A 22,088-nucleotide genomic window follows, 5' to 3' on the forward strand; every position below is an offset into this window, starting at 1 on the left:
TCTAGGGTATGGTTTGCTTATATCAAAAACTTCTAATTTCCCTAAACAAATTGTCCTATGCGGCTTACATCCTCAATGCAGTTCGCTCTTTATCAATCTTTATGTTATTTATCCTACTTTGTCAGTTAAAACCCTATCATACACCTGTCTAGTATTCCTAAATAATGTCATGTCCTTATTATTATTCTTATAATCAACATCACCTTCCCCTTAAAAAACAATTATTACAGTTATTCCACTTACACAGTCTATACGTATTATATTCACCCTGGCCAGCTGCTCAGTTATACTATTGTCACCATAACACATCTCACGATTACATCAAATCCTGAAGCTTCTCCATTCCTCGTTCTTTTAATTCTTCTCCTTAAATACTGAACCGTCAGTTCTTGGAGTGTTTTGCCATTTACATTACTTCCTACATATCTCTCACCATCCTCGTATATGGATTTTCCTGCTTCTCATATGTTTTTCCACTTCGGTACCTTTTACTTTTGCACATATTCACTCAATTTATACATATGTAATATAATCACTATTTTCTTATCCAATTCTTTTGACTGAATTACACTCAAAGATTCCTTTCTGTTCTATTAAACCTACATTCAAATCAATCATCTACGCCATCAGTAGCCTTTAGATAAATTGTTCAGTATAGTCACCAGCCAACGCAGTTTCAAATTCCCTAACAACCGTTCTCTTTCATTTCCACACACACATACAAGCAGGCTATCTACTTCCAGGATACAGAGTTCTCTGCTTTTCTCTGAATTTCCGTGGACAGCTACTGTAAATATAATTTGCATTATTCAGTCACTTTGTGCCAATGAACTGTAAAACGGAAAGTACAAAATAAATATATGATATTATATACATCTAAAGACTGGGGTCAGGAGATTGATACCATATCTTCATTACGTCAGACTTATCACCGTACGAGTATTGGTATTAGACAATAAATCAGATTTTATTTCAAAATATGACAAGACTTAAGGAACAGTCCACCCTAAGTAAGATGAAATGATTTTTTTTAAGGGTACTTACAAAATTTTGGTTCTCAACTACTGTATTTTAAGGTAGAACAGAATCCTGAAAATGATTTTTACATATTACAAGAGTAAAAGGAGAATGGTGAGTAATTACCCCACGTAGCTACTGTCCATGCTGAATTTAATCCCTTACAGATTTTAGGAAGCATTTGCTTATTTGGAAATGAGGAAGCTGATGTGTTGGTTGACAGAAGCACACTTTGCTTTTCCTGTAATGGTTAATGCTGATTTGAAAATTCCCACCGCTTACTCTTAAAATGTGATCTTCATAAATAGTAAACAGCTATTAACATTTTGGCGTCTTGCCAAAAAGAGTTGTTAATATGAACGCCGTAAGCAAAAATGAAACATAGAAAAGAATCATTTGAAAAAATATAAGAGAAGTTATAAGAGCAAAAATATAAGAGAATGTTAAAAGAACCCTCATTGGCTTACAGCAATGGCCACATATTATTACGACAAATTTAGTTTATCTTAATACTGACAAATTCTACGACTTTTTGGAACGAACTATGAGATGCAGAATGTACAATGAGTCTCAGATACAAGGTGAGTGTTTTGAATATGACGATTCTCGCCAAGATGCTGCGTCATGTGCATGACCTTGGCAATGAGACCCGTCATGCTTCTCTCTTTACAGTCTCCTTCCCTTTTACGTCCAATGTTTCTGTCTAATTCATCAGTTTATTTCGTAACATCTGTCTCGAGGGCCTTCACATTTTGTGCTTTGTGTCGGTACGTTCAGCGTCTCTTGGTTTACACAATAGCAATACTATTTTTACGCGAAATGTAAGACCTTTACTTTCAGAGAATGAAAAATATTATGCTACGGTACTCAAATTCTGACAAAAAGAGAAAAAAATCTGTAAAAAAAGGGATGAATATTCCTCGCAGCAGCTTTGCACGTCAGTGACAAGCAATGTCACACAAACAGATTAGGCTGTACAGGATCATCGGCAGATTGGACTGGCAAAAACGATATTTAAAAAGTGGAGCTTTATCTAGCTTCCGTTTTATTTTTATATTACATTATATTTCAGATATAAAAAGCGCAATGTTTGACGCAGGAAATTTCACGAAATCTTTGAATGGTACTGGCCTTAAAAAAATAGAATTGTTTTCACATATGTTGTAGCTTTTGGAGAGCCTAATAATGTCGGCTAAAAACGAAACTCTAAATTCAAGCAAAGGTATGACATGTTTCCTTGTGATCAAGACAGAACAGTATCCAAGACATTCGCAGATCAATGAATGCTCTCTGTTTGAAGATTAAGACAGAAATTAAATCTTCCCAGGTAATACAAACATAGCAGGCAAACCAGTGTGGGTGCGCTCGCGCACATACACACAAACACACACATACACATATAATTATATATATATATGTATCATGTATATATATATATATATATATATATATATATATATATATATATATATATATATGTATATGTGTGCGTGGTGTGTGTGTGTATATGTACGCGAGCGCGCGCTCACTGGTGTGCCTGCTATGTTTGTAATACCTGGGAAGATTTAATTTCTGTCTTAACCTTCAAACAACAGAGAGCATTGATCTCATATATATATATATATATATATATATATATATATATATATATATATATATATATATATATATATATATATATATATATATAATGTATATTGTCATAAACTGGGTCCTTGGTGTAGGAGGGAATTGGAACAATTTATTATTATAGACTGCCTTCGTACCAAGGGGAGCCCGAGTTTATGAATAAAAGGAGAACTAATGGAAACTTACCCTAGAGTCTTCCTGGATTTACGTAAATAGTGAAGGTCGTCATTTGGAATTAGAATTATTTTACAATTGAAAAGGGGTTTATTTACAGAGAATGGGGCAAATATGCAAGACAAGAAAAGAATGTAAAATGCAAACAATTTACAGACACAAATTACATACGATAGAGCAATAATGCAGTAATTTGCAAATAAGCAATGTAAATATGAGGGGCCACAGATACAAAAATCCCCGTTATAACAAACGACTCTGTTATGTTAAAAATGCATCAATTCACAGACAGTAATACATTGGAAGGGGTGAACTCCAGAATAATGGCAATCAGTTAATTAAGATGATTTCTGTGTGGGCAAAGGATTCTTGCGATCAGGCTGCGACCAGGAATGGTTGCGAAAATTGGATGGCAGTCAGAACTAGTGGGGCATAGATTTGCAGACTGGACAGGATAGGATGGCTCCTGCAAGAGAGGTCAGGAGTTAGTACAAACACGGAAGAGAAAGGAAATCTCCCTCGCTATTAATTACACAATAAATCTCCGCACAGGGGAGGAATCAAACACTTATATCACTTAAACTAATTTGCCCTTAATTTGCACAATGGAGGGGATATTTGAATACTTATCACTGAATCATATTAGGTTGATTTCAAAGCAAGTCATGGGGAGATTCACGGGCTGCTCGAAGTAGGGTGACTTAACAAAGGGACTGCTTTTTGGTGGAGGAAGAAAATTGAAGTTTGAAGGAATGGAAAAATCAAGGAATTTCAGGGGGTAGGGAAAGGGCTGGCTTATTGACTAATTGTGGATGAACATACCTGGGTTGGTAAATGTGTGAGCTGAACAGATACGACACGGCCGTGTACCTGAGTTAGTTCTCGCCAGCGTAAAAAGCGCCGAGCGTGTTGCTCGACTTAGTGGTAGCTGCGGAGTGCGATGCTGGGGAAACAGCGTGTATTCTACTTGTTGTTTGGTTCAAAACCTCAGGCCAAGTCAATCTGCAAAAGTCATACAGCCAGCAAAAGAGTGAAGGAAAAGTGGTCTTAAGATTAAGTACTCAGAGGTTAAGTTCCTATCTCTCTCACAGCCGGGCTACGTCCTCATGCCCATAATGGCCTAGCTACTCCCATATCGCGTAATGGGGGGTGAAAGGGGGTCACTATGGCCTACCCCAGGTCAGCTGAGGTGGGAGGCTATCCCTACATGAGTGAAAAACAGGCGCTAACTGCTTTTCTCTAGTTCAAAATATGCTTGGTCCTATTTCACCCACCATGTTTTCTTGGCCCTACAGTCAAATGAAAGGTGGAAATGCTTCATGGAATAAATTACTCACTGGCTACTAGATGAGGAGGGATAAATTCTTAAGAATATATATATATATATATATATATATATATATATATATATATATATATATATATATATATATATATGCATACAGTATATATATACATATATATATATATATATATATATATATATGTATGTGTGTGTGTGTATATATATATATATATATATATATATATATATATATATATATATATATATATATATATTATGCACATAGTTTGCAAAAGCAAACTATATGGGCTCCAGCTGGACGGAGATATTCTAAGAAAAGAAAGGGGAAGAACTCACAAACCAAAATACAACCGTTATAGGTAGATGGTTGGATGACGTAAGACATTAATTAAATACGAGACCACCGTCTCTTAATTTTGAATATTTGGGGAGGGAGGGGAGGTGGAAGGGGAGGGGAGGGGGAGCAAGGGGGAAGGGAGGAGCAAGGGGAAGGGAGGAGCAAGGGGAGGGGAGAGGGGAGTGGGAGGGGAGGGCGAGGAGAGGGCGGAAGGGTAAGGGGATGGGTGAAGAGGAGGGAAGGGGAGGGAGAAGGGGAGGGGGAGGAATAGGGGAAGGGGAAGGGAAGGGGGAGGAAGAGGAAGGGAGGGGTAGGGGAAGGGGAAAGGGAGGTGGAGGTGGAGGGGAAGTGGAAGGGGAGGGGAAGGAAGAGGGGGAAGGGGGAAGACTTACGGGCAGCAACAGCCCGTTAAATTCCGGTGTGCAAACAAACAAACGTTTCAGAGTTTTAATATTGTATAGATAGGCTACATACATACACAAAAACCTTGATTCCCTCTCCCGGGAGTACCCTCTTAGGGGCTACTGACTATGCTCAGCTTCCAAGAAATTCTCTATTATGGAGATCGTGAAGGCGGGAATTGTCAGCTGAAACAAAACTGTCGACTACCGGCACTCTTATGAGGCTATTTACTATTGCAGAACCGAGCAACGCTATGAGCTCCACAAGAAACAAGGCAGAATGAACGAAATACAAGTGAAGTGCTTTTCAGAAAATTGCAAATAAATGAGCAGAGGACATCTATGATGGCATTCCTGACACTAAATGCTTCCTCTGTATGTTAGGAAAAATCAAAATAATCCTCAGAGGCAAACCAGGAATAGACTGCTCTACGTAAGAGACTCATCTGTTTATTAAACATGATCCTCAAGCTATTACACAGAATGATAGCTCAGACACTACTGTATATTTTTTTTAACATATAGCAAAATCTGAACAGAAAAACAATTTGGCTTTAGGCAACATAAGAACACACATTACCCATTACCATTGTGACGCGGTCGTTCACAGGAACATAGAAACAAACAAAACCACACTGATTTCAACTTGAGGTGCTGGGAAAGCATTCGACGCTGTCTGAACGCTCACCAGTTACACAACCCTTTTAATTTCACGGCCTTCATTTATAACTTCTTGAGAGCACGAAAAATAGAACTCGATCAACACAACAACAAGAACCTTCAAAACCCCAAGTGCGGTACTTCAAGGAGTTACATTAGGACCAACACTTACGTCAATGACAAACCCCCAAGCCCATCCCATCCCACTACACCCACCATACACAAAAACACATTTATCACTCATTTCGCAGACGATATGGTACATGATGCGTGCTCTGATGGCTCAGGCTACAAGCAAACAAAAGACAAAACTGAAATTAGGACAAGAGCTAGAAGAAGGAGACACGGGGGGGATGAAATGGAAAATGTGCAAAAGAATCCAAGTCATAATTATAAGGTCTAACACCAGCACAATGATTAAATGTGGGGTGTATATGTACCAGAACAGTCCCCTAGGCACAAACACTGAAATCCTTAAGGACACCATTAAAAAAAATGTGGGCGAGAAAGTACTCAATAAGAAGGCAAATCAGGGTTATCACACCACAAACACTTCTCGCGCACACCAGTAAAAGAGAAATTAGCCTCAACAAAACCCGGCTAGGTCCCGTTATAGAATACACCTTGTTATCATAACAAGAAAAATCCACCAAAAATGTAAGCTATACGAAATAACTGCATAAGATTCGTCAAAGGAATTAAGCTATCGGAGTCAAAACAGAAAACATACATTTCGAATTATATATAAAACATCTCTCGTAAGCAGACTAGCAAATAGCTCACTCAACAAATGAAGCATACCGTCTGCCAAAAAAGAAAACTGCTTACAACAGTATACAAATACTCTAATCAAAACAAGCTAGAGAACGCTCGGTTGGACGAAGAATACATCCTATAACATACAGGGTATAAAAGCATCTTGACATCATAAAGACAGAACTGACCACCGAGGAATGGACTCCATCTGACCCCACTTACACTAGTCACTATACTCAACAAAATGTTACTTAAGCATTTAACAATGCACACCTTTACTCAAAAAAAAGCACAAACTGGAGATTATTCATTTACTCGTCCAGTTGTGCCAGAGAATGAAATTTCGTGAATGAGAATCGGTGAACATAAAGGAATAAAAACAAGTTTGGCTATGCCCATGAATCAGAGTGCGTGAGCAGTCTGGCGCCTGCTATAAACAAGACAGTCAAAGACCTCCACCTTTCCCGTTTCTTTCTCCCGTCGTTGCTGGTCATGGAAGCACGAATTCTTGCAGCAAAGTAGGAAATATAAAACACCACGCATCAAATTTTTCTTGGTGGTTATGGACACCGAATATTCTGATCATGTAGCCAGTCACTAATATTCTCTTAATATTCTCGCTAAGAATCCACTCTCGATCACCCCGAGGCGCAATCTGTGTCTATAATGCAGTGAACCTATTCCGCATTTTGATAACAAATAATGGGAGCAACCAGACATGCTGGCCACAGGGTGTCTTCAGTCACCTACGTTTGCGTACATCCATAAAATATACAAACAATATTTCTTAGGACGCCACGGAAAGATTTGGCTGGTACTGGCTAGTCTACCTTTATTCTTATGTACTGCAAAATTTGATGATAATGAAGAAAGCGCACATGAGCACTATATTGATGTACTTGTAACTGGAATTGCAATATTAATCTTTAAGGAGAATAACAGAATTTTTATTAGCATTCATATGAATTACACTATGACGTTTTTGATTAGCTTATAAGCACATCTGGCAGCAGTTTTCAAATGAATAGTTTCAATATATTATTTCACTGGGTGTACTGACTGAAAATAAAACTTACCTACTTCGTTAGCGCATACTCAAAAGGGTAATTCTATATATTAGCTCCGCGCCTGTTTTTACTTTTTCAACTGGTTTTTTCTACACTTTTAGGCATTCTGATACTGGCGGTGCATCTGTTTGTTGTCGGCCAAATGGAATGTCCCTTCGCCGTGTTTAGTACTGGCCCGGGGGTGGGGGGTACCCATACGTTAACAAGTTATTGCACTTGCCGGACAGGATATGAACCGTTCGAAACAGACGTACCCGTGCTCTGTCTTGTGAAGATCGCATGGAAACCCCTTGTTGGATGGATTTCAGGGGTTAATTACAGGTTAATTGCACTCCAGCGCCAAAAAATGAAAGGTAAATTCATAATTAGCAACTAAAAAACTGTAGAAAAAGTTAAGTTAGAAGGCAGTCGCCGCCGCGGAGCTACTATATAGTTCTACCCTCAAAAGAAACTATTTGGGCAAATTTGACATTTAAGCCATAAATAATGTCGATGCCACAGAAGGGTTAATGTTGATCCTATTTTCGTTGTTCCCGTTTCGCTCACTCAGTTCTTTTAAGTATTCTCTGGGATACTAACGTATTTCCTACATCTAACCGAGATAAGCAGCTAAAACCCAGTTTACCTGATCCTTTCCTCGGAACTCAGTATATCATTATTCCCACTTGGCATCTTAATTATTTCCTAAAAGTTATTTAGCATGACATTCTTTGCAACGCAGACTGTGAAGACTGCTCATTGCTCAAAGCTGATTCACAGAAAAGTTAATTGAATGGCCGGAAAAAGTAAAATAAGGCGATTAACTTTCGCTACTTACTCTGTGGACGGCTGCTGATCTCAACTTTGCCACAATCGTAGTTGGTCGAGTTATTTCCTGGTCTACGTCCTGGAGGTAACAAGTTTATTAGCGCTGCATATGTTGACAACATACGCTCTCCTGAAATGAGCGAAATGAGCGGAGTGTTCAACAAACAAAACCAAGAGAAAAAATTCTCATATAACCATAATGACTTTGTTTTAAATCAAGCACTATAACCTTAAATAATTCACCTCGTCTTCCTTGACAGGTGGTGGTTGACCTGTTTGGGTTCTTGGGAAATTTATGGCCATATGCCCCTTGAAATGCTTCGCTGGTATTAGTGCTATTTCTTGAGTGCCGAGTTTTATCATCGCTCACATTGTAAACCAGTCCCTCTTGTTTTTGCTGCTGAAAGAAAGGGACTTATGCCGTGTCCACACGGTCGAACTCTGTCTGCAGACACAAAGACACTGTCTGTAAATGGGGAATTTAAGCGGACAAAACCACGAAATGTCCGTGTTTGCTGTTAAAGAGGGCACAAACAATGCCCTTGTAATCTGACTGAATATGAAACGACGACGCTGTCAGACGCAAAATCAGTTTTTAGTCTGTTTCTATCCAGACTGAGGTAAGAACGATTTTTTATTTTTTCTTAGATTTATTACTGTGCATCATGTCCAACTCAAACACGTATTGGTCTCGGGATAACATTATTGAATTAATTGAATTATTGCACGAACATGAATGTTTGTGGAAAGTGAGGGGTGTTTCTTATAGGAATAGAAACCAACGTGCTGCAGCCCTCAAAGTGATAACCGATAAGATTACCAGTAAAAGCTTCAAAGTTTTGACAAGTGATGTAAAAAAAAATAGACAATCTCAGAAACAAGTACCGTAGGGAAATAAGGCAAATGAAAATGTCAAAGAAGTCGGGAAGTGGAACAGATGGTATATATACGCCAAAGTTGTGGTGTTTTAATTATCTATCTTTTTTTTAAATGATGGCGACACTACAGGACCGTCTGTGTCGAATATGCCAAGCAGTGATAACCAATCTTCTGATCATTCCTGCAGGTACCCTGCTGAGGAGGTTTTAGGTGAAGACCATTCCGACTCTGAGGTAGCCTATGTGCATCCCTCTCTCGCTTCGAATATTTGTTTTTTGTTCCTTTTTTTTTTTAAATTGTCACGTTTAGTCTTTGTAGAGTACTTATTTAGTGAAAATACCATTGTTATCGTACCGTATTTCATACAACCACACGCTGCCTCGACTTGCTGCCGGCTGATTAGTGATTACCTTAAAGCCCGTAACCCACCTGCCCTGCAGCTCTGCCGTTTGGACGAAGTTTCGGAATTTCGGCCAGAGTTTGCATACTTTGTATGGCAAAGACATAGTCTGAAGACAGAGTTCGACCGTGCGGACGCGGCATTAGAAGACGAAAAAACTTCATCATTTAAAAACCGAATATAAGCATATAATATTAACTGTGATGATTTGCAGTGGATGAATATATTTTGAAATCACGATTCGCAATAGATAAAACATATTTTGAAAAAGTACAAAATCTGAGCATCAATTTAAACATATTTAAAAAGTGTCTGCACCTCGTTTTACAGGAATTTTCAGTCTTCCTACGTTCTCAGAACTGCATACTACCGTATACTGTACATGCAGAGAAAGAGACAAGTATTAGTGCCACAAGCTTCATATGTTCAATTCTATCGTTGTTGGAACAATGTACAGTTGGATGTCTGTTGCCTCCAGGTCTATTTTTCGTTTTTGACAAAATTTGCAAGGGATGATACCATCATAAAGATAGTAGTGATGATATAAACTGTCCCCGTGGGAATTTTCTGTCACACCTTCATTCATAAGCTTTACTTCAGCTGAGAACTGCTGTCACCTTTCGTGGTTGTGTATCAGGAACTAGCATTAGCTATTCACTTGAGCAGTTCCTCGCTCGACTGGTCGGTACCGTTCTCGATAGCACTCTGCAGGGTCCGAGTTCGAATCTCTGGCCGGCCAATGAAGAATTAGAGGAATTTATTTCTGGTGATAGAAATTCATATCTCGGTATAATGTGGTTCGGATTCCACAATAAGCTGTAGGTCCCGTTGCTAGGTAACCAGTTGGTTCTTAGACACGTAAAATAAGTCTAATCCTTTGGGCCATCCCTAGGAGAGTTGTTAATCAGCTCAGTGGTCTGGTAAAACTAAGATATACTTAACTTTTTTTTTTATTCACTTAAGCAGAACATCAGCTTCTGCACTGCAGTAGGGTGTCATGGTATCGCATTGTCCAATAACAAAGGGGTCTCATTCAACTAGCTCAGAAACAGTGGAACATAGCATTCCTGTCGGTTTATTTATGGACGTTACATGCACGAGCTCAAAAGAGCATTTTATACTTCTTCTAAGGTGATATGCAGCAGTGCTAATGTTTGTGCATATTTCTTAAGTTTTAGCATTTTTATTATTATTTTCTTCTGGATTTTACCCTGACATCCATTTCTAGTAATATATATATATATATATATATATATATATATATATATATATATATATATATATATATATATATATATATATATATATATATATATATATACCGGGTGTTTCGAAATTAGAGCCCCCCTCCACAGAACAAATGGAAAGTTATGAATTTTTCTGCTATAGCCTATCTCCAAGTACATTGTTTTAAGTTTCTATTAAGCTATTTTTCATTTTACATTTCTTGTATTTTCAGACTGAGTGACGGAGTTAGATACAGCCATGGCTAACGACTCAGAGGAAATTAGATGGATTGACCGAATCTGGGCTATAACCTTCAGAGAGGCCAGGGATGCTGGTGCATCCTTCATTTCACGTTCCTGAATAGCTAAATACATTAAAAGAGATGAATCCTTTGTTAAAAGAAACTGGAACAAAAATCTATATAACTGTCATCGCGAAAAGCATGAGAATCTTGGAAGGCCTGAAGTCCTTTCTCAGGAGTCAAAAGATGTCATAGCTGAGGCAGTGGGTAGATCAAGAAAGTCTTTACGTAAATTGGCGCTTGAACTAGAAACAAAAAGGGGAAAGAAGAGAAGTTATAGTGCTGTATATCGTGAGTTGAAAAAATCTGGTATCAAGCCATTTCTTGTTATCAGCAAGCCCAACATCACTCAGCAACAGAGAGAAGACTGTGCTTGGTTTTGTGGTTCATTTGTTAAAGACTAGGATGAAGCTGACTTTCTCCATGTTGCCGCATCAGATGAATTCTTCATTTACACAGTCAGGAGGCCAAATCATAAAAATGACATCATTTGGGCTGCAAAGTTGGATGATATCAGCGATGATGTGCACTATCGCCAAGTTGTGAAATTTCCTGAATGTTTGGGACTTTTTCTCTGTTTCACATCCAAATGGTTAATGTGGATCATCAAAGAAAAAGGACAGTCATGGAATGGCGAATACTTCAGAGAAACTGTGCTTACTGGTGGAGTATTTCCTTTCCTCAGAGATCCTGAAAATGTGTTATCTGTTGAAGAAGTGACATTTTTGCATGATAAGGCACCATGTTTCTAGGCTCTTCAGACACAGGAGCTGCTTCGAAACAGTGGTGTCGATTTCTTCTCGTCAAGCGAATTTCCAGGTAGCTCCCCTGACCTTAATGTGTGTGAAAACATTGGTAGTATCTTACAGGATCGTGTTGAAGCACGCACAATGAACTATGATGGTATACCAAGTCTCGATGACCTGCGAAGAGAGGTGACCGAAGTACTCAGGGAAATGGAGTTTGAGTCTCAGCTTTTTTGCGATTTGCTGAAATCACACCCCTCAAGAATGCAGGCTGTGGTACAGGCAGATGGAGGCCACACAAAATATTAAATACTCAGAGGGAAACTTAAATAAATACCTGTTCTGAATTACTTTTGTTTTTGTCCATACCAATTTTAGTTTATGCTGTAAAGGGGGGGGCCTCTAATTTCGAAACGCCCTGTATATACAGTATAGCTTAGTGTAAGGAGTCAGGAGTCAATCCTTATTAAAAAAAAGCTGCCTTTATTCCAACGTTTCGTAATTATCTTTTTAATGACATCATCAGGGCTGTTAAAATGAAGCATAAAATTCCTTGTAAAATCGCAAAAGCTAAAACTAAAAATTAAGAATTGAAAAAACTGATATTATTCATACAAAATTTCAGAAGTGTACACAACATTAAAATTAAAGAAATGAACGAAATCTAAAAAATCTCTACATTAAAATGAAAGGTAACAGAATATACAGTACACTAAAAATGAAAGTAGCCATGAAAGGAGTTATACACAGAAAAAAAGATTAACGACCGACCTAGAGGAATGACAGCGTTAAACTACACGTAAACGTAAACAGAAACAAGTCAAGATAAATGCAGAGGGGAGGAGGACGTATGAGTGTTTAACAAAGGAACAAGTTATTTAATAAAAAGTGATTCCTGAATAACAAGGTCTTGAGGGTTGGTGGCATGGCCTAAAATGCAGAAGTCTTTATTATCGATATGTGTTTTACAAATTTTGGAATGATTTCTGATATTGGAATGTTCTGGGTTTGAAATTCTGCTACCAGTACGGAAGCTTACGCCACGATGAGAATCGACAGGCACCTTAAGGAGTCTACTGGTGGATCCCACATTAGTCCCTGTTTGACATTCAGGGCAAGTATATTTATAAACAACACCGGAGGACATATAAGATGATAATCGCTCTTTAGTTTTAAAAAATGCACCGATGGTGAATGGGTTCTTTGGAATTAAATTAACATCAATGGCACAAAAATGTTCCTGAGTAATTTTTGTGAACTTTTTGTGAAATTTGAGGTCATAAGTAAATGGAAAGCATGCGTAAAACTTCATTTTTGGGACGGTTAAAACTGCTGGGTTTTTTTTAAACTCACTGATATTAATAATACTATTCAATTGACTGTTATTATATCTATGATTAGCCAAGCATTATCTAGTTCTGTCCGCGCCAAGATATTGGCACGAACTCCAGTTGCCCTGGACCCACCTTACGATTAGGGCACTTTGTAATAAACCATCAACACGGGAATAGTGCCTCATACTTACCCTGCCCATAGAGTATCCTACACTCACCTTATTAGACGAAAGTACAGGGCACTAATTCCAAAGCAAACTCACAACCCTAAGAGTACAACCCACGAAACAACAGACTGGGACGTCCCACAACTACAACCTCTCTCTACCAAAGCGCTATGCTCCCTCCCCTCTAGCCAGCCATGCTTTCCTCACCTTTACAAAACCCATTCCCAATTCCCAAGGCCACAAAACCACTGCAGATTTCATTATTTTGTCTAACAACGATGGACAACCACAGTTTAAAATCAAACTGTTATGGTCTGGGTAGGTTGGGAGGAAGCCAGGGGTTACACATTCCATTTAGTAATGGTAACCAAGCTAGCAACAAGTAACCAGGGTATGATAGAAAATGTTTCTCTGATCTGTGGCACTCTAGGTCTGGGAGGTGGGTGGCGGGTTCAGGTGGAACCTGGCACCCTAAAATAGGTTAGGTTAAGAAACAATAGGCTAGGATACATCCCTGTCTTATTTCATTGTGACTTCCGTGACTTGGGTCAAGTTAGGTGGGGAGGGAGAGGGCCCCCTCAGTCAGGTAGGGCCTGGATCCCTAGGTTAAGTAGGCTAGGGTGCATCCTTGTATTTCACTATGTTATGTTCCACATCCACACCCATCTGTTTTCATTGTAATCCCAATATCTCTAGCTACAGGGAGAGTGTAACGGAAGCAACCATTTCCGACAGAAATGAATGTCAAATTCGTTAAACTCTTATAAAACCACTACCAGAAAAATTATATTTCTCATCTGCACTAACTGCACTACACAATTAGAAATTTATGGTTTCGGGTTCTGGATGAAATTTAAAAAATGCCTAGCTGCCTAACTAAAGTCTAGATACCCTGGGCTATACAACTAAGTGCCTAGTTAATTAACCTAGATCTACGAGATAATACACATCCTTCAACATTTAATATATAAACTTACTCAGCCCTCGCCTTTATATGTCAGTTGCTGAACAAGGAAATCTATAATATAAATTCGACCACAGAAATTTGTCCTAATCATTTCGCACGATGACACGACAAAAACTGGATTCCAAATCACAATTATCACGCATTGTCATCCACTGCAAACGCGTACTTGAAGTGCATTGTCAAGTTCATTTATTACACTCTGTAATTAAATCTCTTAAAATTATGACATTTTTGGAAACTTCAGCACCTTAGGTTAATCAAATTTCGTGTTAAAAAAATTATAGTGAAGAAGGCTCCTGACGAACAAGACAATTTACTCAGTTCTGTGGCCTTTGTTTATTAAGTGAAGTTACAGCCAAGCTCTATATCGTATTTTAACATCATGACAGTTTTGCAGATATTCCGTTAACTTCTTACATGTGAAACGTGTAAAAACTTCTGACGTAAATATGCAATGTCTAGATATGAAAACGTATTTTTTACCAAGTCCACTGATTATCATTTCGTATAGCGATTGAGGTTTTATCAGTGAACAACAGAGATCGCTGTGAGATAGAAACTATCACCTCTTAGACTGATAAAAAGAACACTCTCGTCATTGCCGTATAATGCAAAAAGCGTAAACAGATCTGGGTGAATTTCTGTGCATAATTTGCACTTAAGCAGAGTTCTAACTTTCCTTCGTTTTTCCATAAAAAACATTTTTCCTGTTTCTAAAGAAACCCATCGCACGTGGAACACCGTAGAACTGACTACGCTTTACCTGAAGTACTTTCACCATACATATTTGCTTTCATTCTACAGTATGTTCTGCCGTGAGGTAATCAGCTGATATGATAACAAGACTGACCGTGAACTTAAGGAAATCTCGCTTGTCCATCTTGTTCAGTTGCTGTCTGTGTTCTTGCGAAAGAGCTTCAGTGCTAAAATTACAGGTGAGAAAGCTTCAGTTGTTTCATAGTTTTTGGAAAATGGACTACTTTACAACACCCCCCTCTGTCTGTACTGTGGTGAGAGTTCGGGGCAAAGGGAGTATACCGATTAATTCAGTGACACGTATTTTTAGAGTATGAATCGCTGGTCATTTTATAATTTTTGCTTTGGGAAGATCAAGATTGGACAGCTGTAATTATATGTGTTAAAGCAAATTGTTCATAAACCGATTGAAATCCTACAATATTTAAATGAATGCCACCACAGACACGTTGATATAATAGAGTAGAAATGTGAGACTAAAGAGTCACCCCAAAATCTTTCCTGTCAAATATGTATTGTATTCATGGAAATGAAATAAAAAATCATCACGGTAAAAGTTATTGTTGTTGACGAGTAAAAGGGAAAGTTAAAATGGCAATACTAAAGAAAAGATAACGACATCAAACTTAATATGTGCGAATACTGATTAGCAGCTAATTATGACAAGAATAATCTCGCTTCTTGTCCTCCTTGTCTCTTTTCTGATACGTAGCACCACAAATTTTGAGAACCGAAATTGATTCTGCCTATCTACTGAAACCTAGAAATGAAAAATTATGGCAATTTGCGTATTTCTAAAGAAGATTGAGATGGTAGCAGTAGCAAAGGTCAACAAAAGTTTCAGTTTCAAAAGTGGAAAAGTAAAAGCAAATGGGACCAAAACTGCACTCAGAAAGATCATCGTATTAACTAGGCAATCAATCCAAATATAATTCAAGTAGTGTCGTAACAACGAGAGAGAGAGAGAGAGACAGAGAGAGAGAGAGAGAGAGAGAGAGAGAGTCGCTCTCTCTCTCTCTTTTAGCACCCCACCCCACCCTTCTGCCTTCCCCTCCGTGTGTTCATTCGTTGTACGTCATCCTATCACGAAACGACATTTGACATAATAATGCAGCTGGTGGCTATTTACATTATACAACAAGAGTAATGAAAGTCCCTGAAAAATGCAAACAGATATACATACTGTTAACGACCATGAAGGCACCAAAATAGGCGTATTTGCTTAACAAGACGAGCTGTTTAATTGAACTTAACTGAAATCGTCTAGAACGTAGACGATCAAAGAACCTCATTTTGTAAGCCATTCGCAATGACTTGCTTAAAGATTTGTATCAAAGACTCCACAAGACAAGTAACAAATGCGCCGAAGTTTCTTCTGCGCAACCGAGTTTCATGTACAGCGTATAATGCAGTATGAAACTCTCAGCCACGGCCCATTAAACTTTCAGCCGCGGTTCATGAAACTTTCAGCCACGGCCCGGTGGTGGCCTGTGTTGTTGGCACCTACAGCGGTGCCAGACGCACGATCATGGCCAACTTTAACCGCAAATAAAATAATAACTACTGAGGCTAGAGGGCTGCAATTTGGTATGTTTGATGATTGGAGAGTGGATGATCAACATACCAATTTGCAGACCTCTAGCCTCAGTAGTTTTTAAGATCTGAGGACGGACAGAAAAAGTGCGGACGGACAAATAGCCACCTCAATAGTTTTCTTTTACAGAAAAGTAAAACGGAAGTAAGAGCATTCCTTCGCAAAGAATTTCATTTTTCGTAGACTGCGTGGAGACGTATCAAGGGTGAGCAGTAGTCGATAATTACCAAAAGAAATATCATAATCAATGTAATGATTAACTAGCTGATGACAAAACTATGAGTAAATGATATATATCCAAAAGGAAACCGCAAAAGCAATAGTAATGAGCATTAGGTTAGCCATGAAAGACACCTGACGGCATCTCAAATTTATATAAGACAAGATTTACAGTAGTGTGATAAAGTAATTTACGATTTGTGATTTAGGACAGTAACCAAATATTGCTTTCAGTTTTATTATCTAATCAATTATTATTTTTATAATTCTTCTGGCTTGATTATCTATCTATGAAAACGTCGCAAAGAAATCTCAGCCACACTGTCTATCTCTACTGAGATCGAACAGAACGTCACCAGTCTATCACACGTTATCAATGATGTGAGAGCATTTTATAAAATTCCTAGCATTTAAGAGGCTATTTTGATCAGCAAAGCATTTCAAGGTTTGTTGGAGAAGGTGGGCATCCTCATAAGTTGGTCATTTTCATTTCCTCCATTATTAGTGCTTGATGTTTTCCTTCTTAAAATACGATGTGTGGCTACATATGTTACTGCATATGGTTAAATACGAGAGAGAGCTTATATCCTTTAATCACTTGTACGCCAAGCTTTTAATCAAGAAATATGCATTTGTTTTTCTGGGTATAAAAATAAGGCTTTTCATAATCATGCATTTCATGCAGTGAGGGCCATAGTAAGTTCTACATACAGCAAGTACGGTTAGCACAAAGACGAAGAGTAGAAAGAGTCCAATCTTCTACGCTTCTCTCGTGGACTACAGTCTCGACAGATATCTCCATGTTGCAAACTACTCACATACACATAACACAATTTAGAAGTGGAAGAATAACTTTTTTTAGCTAATGATTTCATAATCATATTAGAGTTTGTTGCAGCTTTTTATCATGATCGTGACTGATGAGTGCAGTGGTTAATTTGCTAATAAAAGTCTTGGAGTATACCGTTAGAAAATGCAAACTGGTCCTGCCAAGCATCAAAAATAAAATAAAAGTAAAAAATCCGCCGAAGGTTCTTCGGTGCAATAGAGTTTTCTGTACAGCCGCTAAGGGTATAATCAAGGCCTCCGAAAAGATCTAGCCTATCTTCCGGTGTCTCGATATAGTGCTGTATGAGTCGAAGCCTATGAAACTATACCCACGGCCCGGTGGTGGCCTATCCTGTATCGTTGCCAGAAGCACGATTATGGCTAACTTTAACCCTAAATAAAATAAAAACTACTGAGGCTAGAGGGCTGCAATCTGGTGTGTTTGATGATTGGAGGGTGAATGATAAACATACCAAACTGCAGCCATCTAGCCTCAGTAGTTTTTAAGATCTGAGGGCCAACAGAAAATTGCGGACAGAAAATAGTGCGCACGGACAGACAAAGCCGGCACAACACTTTTCTTTTGACAGAAAACTGAAAACTGCTTGTCAAAATTATGAACTATTCGTGGCATTTCTGTGAATACGATATGCAAAGTTGCCGTTATTATTATTATTATTATTATTATTATTATTATTATTATTATTATTATTATTATATTAGGTTTTGCAGTGGTTTTAGTGGAGCAATCTTATTTCGATTGTTCCCTTGTTTTACCTGTCCTCCTGTATTTGTTTATGGTGTTGTGAGTTGACGTCTGTCGCCTTGTTTTAGACAGTCAGTCGGGTTTAGCTTGGCACTTGGCAGAGAGCCAGGTTCGGCATAGCAGCGAGTCAGCTGAAGGATGGTGGGATGGCTAAATCATAGTCTCCATGGATCTTCCTGCATAACAGCAGACGTGCTGTTTCGACGTTTCTCCTGTAATTCATCTGTGTTGATGACAGTGTTCCAGTTGAGCAGTTGGTGGCTGCTTTGGTGTCTTCACAGGAGCTCGTCTGATTACATTCATCCCTCTTGACAGCTGGGTCTATCTTGTTATCTCTACGGAGATTGATATTGTGTTTATCGGTATTACCCCGAGTAATTTCATGTTGTTGCTTTATCATTTATTATTTGATTGTTTATGCTGCCTGTTTGCTTACTGGTAATGCCTGTTTATCTATTTACGCTCTCTGTATGGTTCTAGTAACTGGTATGCAATTTTGGTATAATTATTCATTACATTATTATTATTCATGGTGTCGAGCAGTGCATGGCTCTGGTAATGATTTTTGAGATGCTGTTTACGTTAGTATTTGATTGTGTAAGTCATTTGTGTGGTCTTTAAGACTTGTTTATTGATTTTTACTGCTGCTGTTTTGACATTTATTAAAATGGTTATGTATGCTAAACCTGGACTCACTTGTATATATTGTAAATTGCTGTACATAATAAATTAGGATTAAGGTAACTTTTGTGGTTTGTTTTGCACCCTCCTCCATGGTTTGTCTCTGATCCTGCCAGTCATTCCAGTCTCATTCTTTGTTTATTTTTATTTAGAACCTGTAGAACCGTAGAACCTGTAGAACCGACTTCGGTTCATCACATACTATGGAACCGACTCCGGTTCATCACAATGTGAAAAGATTTATATGAAGCAAGCGCAAAAGGCTTCCACAAAATAAAGTCTACATATATGAAAAATGTGAAAGGCAGAGTAGAAAACAACAATTAAACTGAGATGGTCTGAAGATGTTTGTAATAACTTTGTGCGTTGCATGTGAAAATGGAAGACCTTTTTTGGAGGTAAAATATTCAGTGACAAATATGAAAATTCTGATAACTATAAGAACATGGAAAATATATATTACCCTTCAACTGATACAACTATCATAGATATAAATATAATATAATGCACATGTAGCCTAATATAACCTGATGTTAACTTAAGCCTAACTTATAATCTAGCCTATGTCTCAACATAGAAGAGCAGACACGACGTCTGCCGAGCAACTTTGCTCCAATGTCGCTAGAAAATGAATCCCCCTCAAAATTTTTTTAACTGGTCGCCAATGAAGATGAATAATCGGGAGGTTTCTACTACACTCTCTCTCTCTCTCTCTCTCTCTCTCTCTCAGGCAAGGGTTCCCAGCCATTCTAGTAAGGTTACATGGTATCCTGGTCATTCTAAACTCGTGGCTCCTGTCAGCCGCAATGGAAACCTTGCGTGGATAAGCCATAATTCTTTCGAAACAATGTTTCGCAGTGTAAGCAAGTACAGTACTTATGCCTACATGCGTAGAATTTATAAACGCATGTTAAACACCACAAGGTCTATATTAACAAAAAGGGGAGCAGCAGACATAATAGTGCAGACACTCTCAAGGCCCTTCGCCAGACGACAGATGAGAGAAATACAAAGACGCATTTATATGTGGAGACGTTATTGCGCAGTCAATAACGGTTGCAGTTTGCTGGTAGTGAAACCGTTAAGAGAGTTTTGAATACCAGTTTTTTCTTTTTTCAGGATTAAAGGCATCGGAAAAAGTCAGCCCTCGAACTAGTGGTTTTTCTTTTGAGCCTCAGAATTTGAAAGCTGAGAGTTGCAAGGACACAAATACTTGCTTAATCTGTGTGTGTGTGCTTTTTTCAACTTTTTTCCACTTCTCTCCAAGGAAAGTTATAACAAGTTAATCCAAGAGTAATATAACAAGCAACTTGGAGTTAACAACAAGGCGTTCATTTCTCTTCATTTGTTTTTAGATAAGTTCAAATAGGGCAAGGTTATGGTTTCCACGACTGTTGTGAAGTATCTGTGCTTAGCTGTTGTCCAGATCATATTAAGAGTATATGACCCCAATTTTTTTTTCTTTCAGTCCACTTAAAACAATCCTATCATTCCCTTCGTCTCCCTTTCCATGCAGTGACAACTCTTGTGAAAAGTTGCACTTTTCACCACCTTGCTGGGCCCCTGGGCGGCAAAAACCACATGTCGTCTTCCTGCTTGCCCATGGGGCCGGACGAACATACCTCGATCTCATCTGGACGGCGCTAATGCGCGATCAGGACGTGTCTAGTTGGCGGGAAAGTCGCAATTACGCATCATTGAATATTAATTAACTGAGCACCTGTGAGGGTGGATCTCATTTTTCCTAAGTAACGTCATCAGTAATCTGTAAGTATGTGAAATTTGAGCCTTGTTGGATAAGGCATTCTTCTTCTTCTTCTTCGTTTAACGTGCTTTTGCCCATTTTTCATATGGGGTAAGCACGATGCCTTCTTTTGAAGGACTTTGATTTGGCATTGGGGTAGACCGTAGCCTCGATCGGCTGCCCTGCCTAACATCGCTCAGACCCCGGTAGCGCATGTGTACATGTATCGTACCAAATCCCCAGCTCCCTTTCTCCCAGCAGCAAGGAGAGTTGAGCAGTTAGGTCGACAGTTTGAGATGTGCGAGGTGTCTGTTATGTTTTTAGAAGATGTTGGAGTGGCTTTGTTTGTGTGTGTATTAGTCTGTAACACCCATTTGCTTTCAGCAAACCTATCCGTTGATTACATACATAATCCCGGGGTGTCTACACGGATAGCAAAGTGTCCGCCTCTCTGACCAGTCGGCTGCGGATTTGAACCTGCGCCACAGACCTCTATGAAGTCCGAAGCTGCTGCTCTACCGACCTGGCCATCGAGGCTCTCTTGTTGGATAAGGCATTCTGATACATAAATTGACACAGCTGGAGCACCTTTCCCGCCCTCCTCAAATGACTATAAAGACTGGGAGCAGACTCAGATGACCGGCTTTCCGATCCAGTACATCATAGGGGTAACTTGTGTAAATAGTAAGCACTGAGAGGTTCTTTGTTGATATCACTCGACCTATGGTACAGCAAGTAAGGTAGGATAAGTAATTGAATTTTGTAAATGTGTCTACCGAGGTTTAGTTTCTAAATTATTTCAAACCAGTAGTAAATATCTTGGTAATTAACATTTTGAATAACGTAACGAAGCCTGTGTCGGCTTCATGTGTGCTGTATGATTCGTTTGATATTTGAGATATAATTTAGCTGGGGGAATTCCATTATTCATGCATTTATTAGTGATGGGTATTTCTATGTAAATAATTGTGTAAACAAAGTAGTTATAAGCCAACATTTTAAAAACTGTTGTCTCACTGATCCTTCCCTAGACTGTAGATGTTCTCATCATCCTTCGCAATATTATAGCTAATAACATCAGCAAGAAACAGTGTGTTGTGATTGGATTTTCACAACAATTTTGGCCCTTTGAACCGCATTGCAAGGACGAGAGCGATCTTCAACGGTCATACTAGTGAGACTATGGTATTTTAACGTGTTAGGCTAGTGCATTCGCAACTGCCTGCTAGAATCCCCGATGTTGAAGGGGCTGAGATCGAGTTAATTAGAGAATCCGGTGGACTAGTGAGTCACTTTGAATCTGATAGCCTACCTTTTGGAGACGT

The 22,088-nt window shown here is 38.7% G+C and overlaps 2 protein-coding genes across 2 annotated transcripts in view; one reads left to right on the plus strand and one right to left on the minus strand.

The window, feature by feature from the left end:
* The window catches only part of LOC136841639 (facilitated trehalose transporter Tret1-like), a 54,056-nt gene extending 45,372 nt beyond the window's left edge, over positions 1–8,684 (minus strand). Inside the window, exons 1-2 of the mRNA XM_067108765.1 lie at positions 8,398–8,684; positions 8,165–8,284 (exon numbers count right to left, since the gene is read on the minus strand). The gene's annotated coding sequence lies outside the window, so the exon portion shown is untranslated. The remainder of the gene's footprint in view (positions 1–8,164; positions 8,285–8,397) is intronic.
* Positions 8,685–14,988: 6,304 nt separating this feature from the next.
* Positions 14,989–22,088, plus strand: part of LOC136841626 (facilitated trehalose transporter Tret1-like) — a 35,899-nt gene continuing 28,799 nt past the window's right edge. The window contains exon 1 of the mRNA XM_067108745.1: positions 14,989–15,110. The gene's annotated coding sequence lies outside the window, so the exon portion shown is untranslated. The remainder of the gene's footprint in view (positions 15,111–22,088) is intronic.

The sequence above is a fragment of the Macrobrachium rosenbergii genome, chromosome 9 (assembly GCF_040412425.1).
Source record: "Macrobrachium rosenbergii isolate ZJJX-2024 chromosome 9, ASM4041242v1, whole genome shotgun sequence".
NCBI lineage: Eukaryota > Metazoa > Arthropoda > Malacostraca > Decapoda > Palaemonidae > Macrobrachium > Macrobrachium rosenbergii.